This window comes from Eucalyptus grandis, chromosome 7 (assembly GCF_016545825.1).
Source record: "Eucalyptus grandis isolate ANBG69807.140 chromosome 7, ASM1654582v1, whole genome shotgun sequence".
Classification (NCBI taxonomy): domain Eukaryota; kingdom Viridiplantae; phylum Streptophyta; class Magnoliopsida; order Myrtales; family Myrtaceae; genus Eucalyptus; species Eucalyptus grandis.
Window position 1 is genome coordinate 35728963 of NC_052618.1, and position 13444 is coordinate 35742406.

General features: G+C 41.9%; 1 long non-coding RNA gene across 1 annotated transcript in view; it reads right to left on the reverse strand.

The window, feature by feature from the left end:
- The window catches only part of LOC120295634, a 73792-nt gene that overhangs the window by 12209 nt on the left and 48139 nt on the right, over positions 1 to 13444 (reverse strand). The window contains exon 2 of the long non-coding RNA XR_005553001.1: positions 1415 to 1421. This is a non-coding gene — a long non-coding RNA (uncharacterized LOC120295634). The remainder of the gene's footprint in view (positions 1 to 1414; positions 1422 to 13444) is intronic.

Sequence of the window (13444 nt, forward strand, 5' to 3'; positions counted from 1 at the left end):
CCAACAAAAATACGAAGTTTCTTGGGACTTGCAGGTTACTATGGGAGGTTTATAGAAGGATTCTCACGACTTGCAGGCCCGTTGACTTGATTGACTAGGAAAAATGTGAAGTTTGAATGGAGTGGTGAATGTGAAAGGAGTTTCCAGGAACTCAAGAGAAGATTGACCACAGCTTTGATACTAACTATTCCGTCTGGATTTGGTGGATTCACGATATGTAGCAATGCTTCCCATAAAAGGGTTATGGTATGTCCTGATGTAGTATGGGAAGGTATGAACCTTCCCTTATGTTGAGACAAATGAAACCCTACGAATTGAACTATCCAACTCATGATCTAGAATTAGCGGCAATAATTTTTGCATTGAAGATATGGAGACATTATCTTTATGGGGAGAAATTTGAAATTTATATAGATCACAAAATGTGGCATCTTAAAATTCAAAGCCAAGCCATAAGGTGTGTTAAAGTCTCTAATTAGGTGATAGAATTTCCATGGCTTATGTTTTAGCCATTAGTCTTTTAATTAGATGATTTGTGCATATGATTGTGGAAATTTGAATTTGATAAGTTCATAATTTATGCTTGGCCATGTGCTTTATAAATTAAATTTCAATAAAAAAAAATGTCCCAAGACTTTGGCCAAGATGAGAATTGAAGTTTAAAAATATTTATAGAAGAAATTCAAAAAAAAAAAAAGAAGGGAAAAAGCTTAATTTTCGAATGGGCCTTAGGCCCATTGGCCTAAGCCTTTAATGGGCCAAGATGAGCGGCTCAAGAGGGGAAGTTGACCAGCCCAAGAGAAGAGTAGTTGCCGGCCCAAGGAGGGGAGGCCCAAGCCCAAAAGCCCAAGCCCATCTTGCATGTGTGATGACAAGTGGCAAGGGAGAAGGCCATGCATTGGCCATTGGTGAGGCAATCTCATGATTGCAAATGATGAGCTCTAGGGGAGTATAAAAGGGGAAGAGAGAGAGAAGGTGGCCGGTTTACTCCATTCGGCCGAGAGAGAGGTGAGAGAGAGAGAGAGTTCAGCGAGAGAGAGAGAGGAGGCGGAGCCGAGGAGGAGCCACCGTGCGCCGCCGTGTTCGCCGCCGTTCGCTGTCGACCGTCCATCCTAGAGGCAAGTGGGAGTCTTCTAGCTTCTCTTGCATGCTTGTGTGTTTTTTGCATGTTGAATTTTTGGGTGTTAGATGGAAAAAAAACCGAAGCATGGATGAGTTGTGTGTGAATGGTATGACTGTTTGTGTTCGGACCGTGTGAGTCAGTAACTTGTTTGAGCTTGCATGTGTGTTTAGAGTCAGATTTTGGCTTCGATTTATTCATGAGAGTTGTAGCTAACATCTCGAACTATAACATACTTAAATTTCGTGAAAAATGATGGAGATTTGAGGGGTTAAAGTCTTGTTCTACGGAGACCTCAGATCTGGAGAGTTTTTACTGACCTCTTGTTGGATTCGTGGTTGCATGTTGGGTTTTGTTGGGAATCTCACTTCGGTTTCTTAATGAAATTTGTAGGAGACATCTTAAAATAAAACATACTCAAATTTGAAGTGAAATGAACAAGTGTAGCCTAGTAAATCGACTAGATCTTGAAGATGATGATTCTGGTGATGTATTTTGAGATACCCGAGACTTCAAGGACCTAAATGATGATTCTACTCTGGTTATTTGACTTAGATATCTTCATGAAACTTGTAGAGGATACCTTGATGTATAACATATATAAATTTCAGAGGAAACGAAAGAGGATAAGTAGGTGAAATCTCAATATTTCGGAGATGTGTACACTGGACGATGCGGTAATGGATCCAGAAGCTTCGTGAGGTTGTATAAAATAATCTAAAAATAATCTGGCTTGGAGTTATTCATGAATGTTGTACGAAAGTGTCTTGGCTATCACTCTGTCAAATTTTATAATTTTTGGAGACCATATGGATATTTTAATCGAATTTATTCGGAAACTGTGCATTCTGGTTATTATCCGAATATCATGTGCTATTTTGTAGAAATTGTGAAATTGTGTGAAATTCAATTTGGCCATGAATTTTGCATAAAATTGTCATCCTATTGGTTTGTTTAATGATGGCTTGAATTTTATGATTTTGGGAAATTATAGATATTTAATTTAATATTTATTTATGATAATAAAAATAAATAATAATAAAAATAAAATAATAGTAATAAAATAAAATGGATTATTTTATTGGCCATAAATTCCATTGAATTTATTAATAAATAATTATACATTGTTGCATGTATGATAAGACATTGGTGTATGTATGATCATGAATTGTGATGCATGTGTGAATCATATGCCATGTTGAAATGAGATCAAAATGATGATAAATGTGGATAATGATAAGTGAGTAAGTGGTTGTGGTGGAGGATGAGGCCGGAATGTACGGAGATGCATTGCCGGAATTCCCGGGAGATTCGGGATGCCCGGAATGTGGGGGCCGGAAGCCTTGCCGGAGGTCTTTGCCCGAAAGGAATGCCTCGCAATGCCGGGATTGGGGTGCGGGATGCCCGGCCAGGAGTGTAAATGCCGGAAGCCCTGTCGGAGGTTTCTACTCGAAGGGATGCCTCGTGATGCTAGTTGAGATGTGAGATGCCCGGAATGTGGGGGGCCGGAAGCCCGGTGGCCTGGGAGGCTGAATGTTGGGAGCCCTGTCAGAGATCTTTGCCCCTAAGGGATGATAAAATTGATGAATTGAGAAATGGGTGATGTGGTGATCAAATTGAAAGCTAAAAGTGGAAATTAAATCATGATAATGATGATCACCCATGATATGATATGCATGATGATGATGATGATGATGATGATGATGATGATGATGATGATATGTGATGTGAAATAATGATGATCACCCATGATATGATATGCATGATGGTATGCATGATGATGACGATGATGATAATATGTGATGTGTAATAATGATGATCACCCATGATATGCTATGCATGATGATGATATGCATGGTGATGATAATGATGATGATATATGATATGGCTCGATGACATGTATGTTACGATGATGATACACATGAATGTGTTATAAATTGATATGATGATGCATGATAGTATGCGCATGGCTTCAAGGTAAGTAATGCCTGCAATGCATGTATGATTGCATAATGCATTGAGTTGTTATTGGATTTCCGTATCTGCTGAGTGGTTGTATTCACCCCTTTGGGGACCCACATTTCTGATTAGCAGTATGCCGCTTCCTGCCGTCACGCGGGGGGTGTTTTACGGTCTACCATCCGATGTAGAGGTCGAGTGTGCTGAGATAGACTGTCCCTCTCGTTCCCGGACTGACTTTTTTTTATTCGAGTACGCTGTCTAGTGATATACGACATAGGCCTGGTTGGGGCCCCGTCATTCAGAGTTCATATCTCGTGCACGTTCGTCGGGATGGAGCGATGCGAGGGATGTTGCCGCCGCCACCGCCTGATGCACTGGGTTGGGTGTGAGACCCGCGCGCGATGAGTAGGAGCTGGATCTTTTTGGATATAGATAGCCGACACTTTGATGGGGGTTGTGCACGTATGATGTTGAGGGTCGAGGGTTCTTTTTGAGGTTTTAGGCTGGATGTGGCTGAGTCCTAGCTTTTCCTTTTGTTGTACCGACCCGAAGGGAATTCCCATCTTGATATATATATGTAAATAAAGTGTCGTGGCTTGTTTATAAAAAGATGGTGTTTAGTGGTGTGTATTTGTATCATGGTTGGTAGGGGGAGAGACGGTGATGTTTTAATTTGCTTCCGCTAATAAGTCGCGCTGGGACCGTTTTGTTTTTTTTAAAAAAAAATGTGTGTGTCTGCGAATTGGGACACTTCTTCAAAGAAGAAAGGTGATAAGGTGTAACATTGGCGCTGGTGACGACTTGCGAAGGGTTCGGGGTGTCACACAAAAGTCTGAAGTACTTATTCTCTCAGAAGGAATTAAATATGAGGCAAAGAAAGTGGATGGAACTGCTGAAAGATTACGACTGTGAGATACCATATTATCTAGGGAAGACAAACAAGGTAGCAAATGCTGTTAGTCATAAGTCAGCAATAGCTATGGCAAGTATAAGGGCATCAAAATGGATCTTGTTAGAGATGATAGCAAATTCAGAGTTCAAGTTAGAAATAGACCATCTCACTGGTGTATTAACCACACTGAAGATCGAACTAGAAATTATTCGAAAAATTAGAACACTACAATAGTCTGTTCCAGAAATCGGAAAGTTTCGAGATGAGGTATCGTTAGGGAAAAGACCTCAGTTCCAAGTTTTTGAAGATGGAACAGTGAGGTACCAGGGATGACTATGTGTTCCCAATAATGAAGAGATAAGAAGGAAATTCTATCAGAAGTGCATATGAGTAATTATAGTATCCATCATGGAAATACAAAAATATATCGAAACTATGTCAATAGTACTAGTGGAATGGTATGACAGCAGACATTGCTAAGCATGTTTCTCAGGCTTGACCTGCCAACAAGTGAAGGCAGAACATTGCAAGCTCGTAGGAATGCTAAGACCACTAGACATACCAGAATGGAAATGGAAGCACGTAACAATGGATTTCGCGCAAGGGTTACCAAGGACGTCAAGTGGCCATGATTCTATATGGGTAATAGTGGATTGCCTGACTAAATCTACCCATTTCTTGGCAGTACGTATGGATGTAAGCCAAGTAGTACGCTTACATGGTGTTCTTGTAACCATCACATTAGATCAAGACTCGAGATTTAGCTCAAATTTCTGGCAAGGTCTCCAAACGACATTAGGAACCAAGCTTCAGTTTAGTACTGCCTTGCATCCGCAGATGGATGGATAGATAGAAAGAGTAATCCAAATACGGGAAGACATATTGAGAGCTTGCGTGATCGATTTTAAAAGAAATTGGGATGATAAGTTACATCTAGTGGAGTTCGCGTATAACAATATCCTTATGAGCGTATAACAATATCCTGTTTGTTGGAATGAGATGGGTGAGAAGAGACTGACAAGACCCGAGTTGGCACAAGCTACTTTGGATACAGTAGAAATCATCAGAAATAAACTTAAGATGGCCTAGAGTCGATAGAAAAGCTACGTGGATGAGCGTAGAAGACCATTAGAATTTAACATGGGAGATCATGTATTTTTAAAGGTGTCACCGATGAAGGCTATATCACGATTTGGAAAGAAATGCAAGTTGAGTTCGAGATTTGTTGGACCCTTCGAGATCCTTGAAAGGATAGGTAATTTGACCTATCGATTGGCATTACCTCCTAAGCTGGCAAATCTACATAATGTCTTCCATGTGTCAATGTTAAGGAAGTATCATCCCAACTTTGCTCATATATACTGGATCATGAGATTATCGAAGTAGATGAAAAAGTGAGATATGTGGAGGAGTTGATGCAGATACTGGATTGGAAGGAGCAAGTCCTCCGAACAAAGGTGATCCCACTGGTTAAAATCCTGTGTTGGCACCACGACATGGAAGAGGTTACGTGGGAAAGCGAGAGAGAAATGAGGCAAAAGTATCCTCATCTTTTCAATGAGACGTAAGAGATGCTCAATTTCAAGGACGAAATTCTTTAGGTAGGGGAGATTTGTGATATTTGGACTTCGCCTGAGCCACAAATGTGTAACGTTCCATGCCGTTGACAAGTTTGTCATCGGACTGCGTTAGTGGCACCATTCATGGCCACCGTTTCGCCACCACCATCCCTATATAGAACCGTTCCGTCTCATCACGTCCTCGCGACATCACCTCATCGTCATGTCTCCATTATACTATGATAGCTCGATCATCATCTAGTCCATCACCTCATTTAAATTCCTCTTCGTAAAATGCCACCAGCGAGACCAATGTTCACTCCCCGCAGCACGTTGCCAAGCTAATTTCTCATACGAGCTGCACCCACCCCATGCGTACGTACGCATGCTGAAGAGAAGACCGGCAATCTTCCACCCTCGTTATGTCCACGCCACTGCTCCATCCTCGGCAGTCAACAAAAGGGAAAGGTTGACCGCTGAATTGGCAGACACATTGTTGCCGTTACTTCAAGTGGCAAGAAGGGCCACTGACCGTAGCCACGTCTCCCCCACCTGCCCTCCATTTGAGTTGCCACCGAAATTTGTGAGTTGTTGACTAATGCAGTCAACTGGCGGAGAGGCCAAGGCAGAAGGAGGGGTCGTTCTTCTTCTCCCTCGGCACCCGGAGCTTCCCTCATTTTCCCAGCAACATTTTCAGCAACGAAACTCCCTCACCCAAACTTCCATAGCTTCGTCCGTGCCTCGCTGCTCGACGTTGGCCACCGACACCACGCCGCCGCATCGCCATCTCACCTCATCTCCGCTACCGCCCAAGAGATGTCACCCCTTCACTGTTGATTAAACCGCGTTGCTCGCGGCTCCGCCACAGCTCACACCGTCGTCTTGCCGCCTCACCACCAGCTTGCACCCTGTGGATTTAAGGCAAGTGGAGGCCCTACTTCTCTATATTACGTGGTATTGCCCTTACTTAGATTTCCATTATAGGAATTGACCAAAATTTGAGTTAGGATGCTTCAAGCTACTGTGATTCAGGTTTGTTTTGTGTATTGAGTGAAGCTGAATTTGATAACGGTCATGCATGGTGATGACCGTCGGCACGGTCAGCACTGATTCGGGTTTGTGAGGCTATGGACGGTATTGATCGTTGAATAGATGGTATTGGTCTTCCATAGGTCGAATTTTGCTGGTTGGTCCGGCCTTGGTTTGGTCTTGTTCAGTTTTGAGACGTGTAGCGTTTAGGCGGTACGGGAGTGATTGAGGTTGTAGTCATTCGAGTAAGCTATGTGGCCTCACAAGGTTAAGACAACTTGGCATGTATCGTGATGTTAGGACAGTTCTGCATTAGCTGACCTAGTGTTCAGATGCTAGAATTCCTTAGGCAAATTGTTGGATTTGAGTCGACTTGAGAATAGTACAGCTTTAGTTAGAATAATGGCCTTAGTCTTATGTGTCCATAAGTAGTTCGGTCTAGATATGTTGACTGGTGTCAATAGAATCCTTAAATACTGCACCATGGATTGAATTAATATTGATATCGTCAATCCACCGTGGCAACGATGCCCCGGGTGTCGGGATGCCTGGAGAGGCGTGAAAATGGTGCCCTCTGGATGCCTAGGGAATGTGATTGAGCTCCGAAGGTCCTCATGATGCTAGGTGGGATGCGAGATGCTTGGAGGGGTGTAACGCAACACTCTCCGGATGCCTGGGGACTGAAATAAGAACTTGGAGATCCTCGTGATGCCAGGTGGGATATGAGATGCCTGGAGGGGGTGCAACATGGGTCCCTTTAAAGATGACGGAAATTAGAACTAAAGTCGATACGATTATTGAATTTTCCTGAACGTCTATTTATTTCATGGTATGTCATTTTGTGAAATTCCTTAAGAGTTATGGTAACATGAGTTATTTTGATTTCCCACATTGCATGTTTAGGATCCCGTCGGATGAGTAGGAGTAGACTTATGTAATATGGTCTAACAGACTTTCATTTGTTGAGTGGTTGTACTCACCCATTGTGAGATCATTGCATTTCAGACACGTGACCATGTCTCTCCAACTCACGTCTTCCACTATGCTCTACAGCATCCCCACTAACCTCACCTGGGACCGGGTGGAGCACGTGGACCTCGACTTCCCTGAGGTCACGTTCATCCGGATTACTGTGATTTTGACGGTGGATGCTAGTCTCATGTTGAGCCCCGTATTGATGTATACGCCCGAGTCAATGGGCATACTATGGGGCTGCTTCCACTCCTGGATGACGGCGACGATCGTTCTAGCAGGGTTGAGTAGGTGGAGGACCCAGGGAAAGAAGGCTGAATTTTTGGACAAGACCAGGACATGATACGTAGACAACCATGTGAATAGATTATAGGATGATCATGACATATTTTTTGTTTAGCCAGAAAAAGGAACTTTTTGGCCTCAATGTACCCACCTAGGTCGTCTAAAACATATAAGTAAATAAATGTGTTTGGTTTTATATTTTGTGTGGCACCCCGAACGGCCTCGAACTGTTAGGATTGCCACAGTTCGGTTACCTTTTACTCATCCTGATAATATATCACTCCAATACCATAGAATTATAATAAGTCCATAAGTCCTCGGGGGGTCCAAGAGTACATTGTTGTACCTATCGCACCGAGTTGACATTCAGCTGCGACCTCTCTCATGGACAATTTCTCTTAAAGTGCCCCATCTGCCCACAACCAAAACATTTTGGTGGACTATTACAAAATCCTGGCCCATGCTGTCCACCACACCTCGCAGTTATTACCTTAGTAGGGTACTCTCCTTAGAACCGGGCCACTCTTTGCTTTTCCAAAATCCCCAAAATTACTCCTCTTCTTAGATTCTCAGGAATGTCCTTGACCAGGATAAGGTCTCTTACCCCTTCGAACATCATTAAATGTCATATGTCTCTTAGATTTTGATTGCTCTCTCACTAATTCTTGCTCCACCAACTATACCCTCTCATAGATCTCATTATAATCCATTATATTCAGAGGCACTAGTTGTTTTCTAATATTAGTCCTTAATCATTTCAGGAATCTCTTAGCCTTTTCCTCTCGATCCTTAAACAATCTGGGAGCGTAACTAGACAATTTATAAAATTTTGCTTCATACTAGTCCACTGTCAGCTCCCTTTGTTCTAACTAAACAAATTCTATGATCTTCTTATCCCTGGCACAATCAGAGAAGTACTTTCTATTGAAAGCTCTAACGAACTCATCTCAATTTATGTTAGTACCTAGTGGAAAGATCGTGTCTCTTGAAGCTCTCCACCAAAACTTTGCATTTCCCTCTAGTTGGTACTCTGCCAAGGTTATCTTTTCAACATCGCTACGGTCCAACAACCGGAAAATTGTTCCATCCCATCAATCCAATGTTCCACCTCCTCAGGACTTCCCATTCCAGCAAACTTAGGTGGTTTAAACTTTAGGAATTGTTCCACCAGTCCTTGAGTACAGCATCCTGCTCCGGGTTGTTGCTGTGCTTGCATTTCCATCAAATTTCCTATGTTGCCCAATGCCTGAAGGATATCTTCCATTCGGGGTTTAGCCCTTGAAGCAGAGGCTTCAACCCTCGATGGATGAGAACTCCCAGTTCGTACCACATCTTCCTGCAATTTACCAAGCATTTGCCTCATGAATAATTTGTGGCTTGATGTCGTTGGTCAAATAATAAAATAAGGTTATTACTAAAGTCACATAAGTAACATAAAAATGTTACTGACACATTAAAGTCACATTGCACTAGTTACCAAGGATCTACGAGTGAATACACGTCACCCGTTATTCAAAGTTAGTCAACTACATTTGGTTAGTATCCTATGGTGTGCATCATTCTATCATCATTTCCATCTGAGGCTCCTTATCACTCCATATAAACCTTTGCTCTTATACCAATCCTGTCTGTGGCACCCCAGAACGGCCCTCGAATCGTTAGGGTCGCCACAGTTCCCTTACCTTTCACTCATCCTGATAGTATATCACTCCGATGGGGTTTATTTCATATAGATTGGTCCCTACGCAGTTTATATAGCGGAAGCAGATTCAAACAACTCCATATTCCATATTCGGAAACAATGCACACCAACTTAAACTTTTATAAGATAAAGCCAAATACTTTTATTTACATAAACTTGATAGACATCATCAATCGGTACACCAAATTTGCCGTGGTTTTCTATACTTAGCTACATGCCAAAAGATAACCGACTCCCTTTTCCTTTTCCTTCCAAACAGTCATATACATAAGTCTATTAGTCAGTGTTGGCGGTCCAAAAATGCTTCATTTGCTAACCATTACTCTCGATCACACCCAGCTCAGTCCATTAGCTAGTGGCGGCGGCAATATCCCCAGCATGATCCCATCATGGCGGACGAACACAACCAAAAACTCCTGAATCACTAGGCTGGCGGGCGAACCAATGTCATACAAGACTAGTATCCACACTCGAACAAAGACTAACCCTCGTATCTCGGAATGATGGTGCTCCCTACATTCACACTCAATGTCTACCGGTATGCCATAGAATGTGCCGGGGTGACTGGTAGCAGAGGCATATCTCCTAGTCTAAAATGTTAGTCCTAAATGGGGTGAGTACAACCACTCAACAATAAAAGATTCATTATACTATATGCTATGCAAGCCATCACGATCCAGTTTTATGCAAGATAGACAAGATAGGCAATCGATGAATGAGTATGCATCCAAACCATATAACTCTTCAATGCAATGGCCAGTGCATTTCCAAACAATAAGATGCATCATGTCCAGTCACACAAGTCCCGATCATAGGGCCAAACTGTTATGATACATCTCATTCCATGTCATATAATTTAGTCCTATAACCAGACCACACGCACACTTAGTAGAATCATCAGTTTTAATATTCAAAAGGTTTCATCCCCCAGAGGACCAACGTTTGCATCCTTCTGAAATTCCGCACCCAACCCTAGCGTCACGGCAGCCTCTGGCATTCGGCCACTTAGGGCCACCAGGCATCCAGAGTGTGTCTCGTCACACCTCTAGGCATCTCGCACCCACCTATCATCATGAGGAACCTTCGGGGGTTTGCCATGGAAATGGTTACCTCGGCCCTCCGGATTTACGTACCGACAAGCATACAACCTGGCATCCCGAAGCTCCCAGGGAAAAACCTTCAGCATTCAGCCACTAGGGCCACCGGGCATCCACAAGGCATCCTCTCATTCGATCCTTTGGGCATCCCGACTCCTGGGGCTTCGTTGACCCGAGGGTCCAACGGCAACAATTAACATCTTAATTTAAAAAAAAAAAACATGTTCAATGCCATGACATAGGTACTCATATGAGTCTCATTGAAATCTTCAGTGTTGAATGATGTGTCGAATGCCAAACAAAACATCATGTCCAATTACATTCAAGATGCATTTACCTTTTGAAACAAGTTGAGCAAATTCGGAGTAAAACAGCTTAAAAACCAGAATGCATAGTTTTAATAAAAATTTCGGAATAACCCCTAAATGAACTCGGCAAATTCTAAAATTTTGGTATATTATATATAAGATCTAAAGGAAGAAATTTCGTGTTTATAAGAAGTAATAGTTTGCTGTTTCCTTCAAAATTCTGCAGTAACTTTCAGATTTAGTACCTACAGAAAAAATTCCTTTCACCAACAAAATCTTGTCCCCTTATTCTCAAATTTTGATATGTTATTCCTAAGGATGTGTCCTAGAGCTTTTATTAAGGGTTTGAAGTCCAATTCTATCTATAAAATTACAGAAAATTCATGGAATCATGAAAGGTCATACTGTCTTCTATAGTACAGCTTACTGGTTCAAGGTAAATAAATACTCTTACCAACACATTTTCTCATTAACCTTACTATAACTAGATGTCAAACTTGATCTAATGAATGTTCTCTCATGTAAACTTATTCTTTTCCTTATCTTCATCATTAGAAATCAAGGCGACACAAAATAAAAGGTTTCTACCTATATTTCTCTAAAACAGAAACACCTTATACCGTCTTCTTCGTTTCTAGCTAAATCAAATTGTTAGTTTCTCTATCAATTTCTTTTACAGCAACTTAATAGTCTTCCATAGCATCTAAGGTTAATCACAGTAGGTGTTTACTCTTATAAAAACCTTCCACAGTGCAATACAAAGCAAATATTCATATTTCGGCTCACCTACCGCTACATACCTCACTCTTCCTCACTTGACAGCCACCACTACACCTTGCTCAACCAACACAGACATTTTACACTCAATTTTCGAGACATGCAAGACCTTAATGCAATATGTAATGACTGGTAGCTTCGATCTAGTACTCATCTAGCTCAATCCAACACAAAATAGCAATATCACACTTAATCCTCAGCAGATCGGCATTCAGTCTTCATCTCAACATTTCCTCAAATCTATTGCACTACACTAGATAGAAACAGCACTACATCTTATAGATTAATGAACTTTCACTTGCCTCACCCCTAAGCTCAATCGACAAACCAATCGGGAAGCTCGTGGGTCTTCGAACGTGGTTCAACGGTGGTGAAGACGGGCGGCGTCAACGGCGGTAGCACCGTGCTCGACGGAAGGGCGACCTCCTCCTTCGTCATGCCGTGCCCTCTCTTGCTGCTCACACTTCTCTCACTCACGGCCCTCTCGATCACTCACTCTCTCTCTCTGGCTCGAAATCCCGCTCGGTTCTTCTCTCTCTTCCTTCTCAACTAATCTGCCCCCTTCTCACCTCAATTAATCTCACTAAGTAATCATTTGCATGTTGATCTTTTTGGTGGCTGCATCGGCATTGGACAAGTGGACGAAATCTGGAGATTTCTCTTGCCACTTTGAGACACAATCGGAGGTAGCAATGTGGCCATTGTTGGTCTTCTTCCAGTCGAAAATCATCAAGCCCAAAGAGTCCATTTTGTCGACAATTAAGGGAAAGAGTAGAGTTGCATGGGCCCGTGGGCTTGTGGTCGCACGGCCCTTAATTCACGGCCCAAACCTCCAAAAATTAATCCTTAAGTTTCTAGTGATAGTATGTAGAAATGAGTCTATAATTTCTTCAACGATCAAACCATTACTAAACACAATGTATTGATCCAACAATAATATGAATCAATGCCTGTAAATAATATAAATGACATAGTCCAAATGATACCTCCATCACTTAGCTACGGACCATCACGCATCTAAGGGTCGACAAAATTTTCGGATGCCACATTTCGTGTGCATCGATTTAAGTTATAATGGAATTATCGTTACATGCTTCCGTATAGCAATATCAAGGAACATCGTGACAACCCTAACGGGCCAGGGGTTGTCACAGCGTTGGACTCCTAAAACCCTCTCAATGATAATTTAGGGAGTTCAACAAGCCTTGTCAAAGGACTTTTGGTTAGATACTAGCCTTGGGACAGGTGAAAGCCCAAGATAGGTCTCTATCATTGCTTTTAGCATTTATGGAATGCTGAAACTAGGGTCAAATAATTTGTTTCCCCAAAGCTACTCTCACCAATTTAGTTTTCCAGTTTTTATTCATTGTTATTATTGTTTATCTTCTTTGTGCGAGGGCAGCCAGTGAAGGTTGACAAGGTTAGACATAGTCGGCGAGGTTGCCTGGGTCATGTGATTGCTTGAGCAATGGTCGCCTATACTACATGACAAAAAGATGTTGAAATAAGAGGATTTGAAGCATAGATTCAGAAACTAGCGAGTGCAAAATACATTTTTTTAGGAAATTTGGGACTCATCTCTATTATTATCTTATAAACTTCTTCATCGTAGTCCAAAAAAAAAAAAAAACATCTCCACAGCACTTTCTCATTGTTGCTGCATTTTCGTTACAATTGATTTTAGGGTATGTAATCTTCTTGATTATACTGTCATAATTCCTCTCCTCTCTCTAATCAAGTT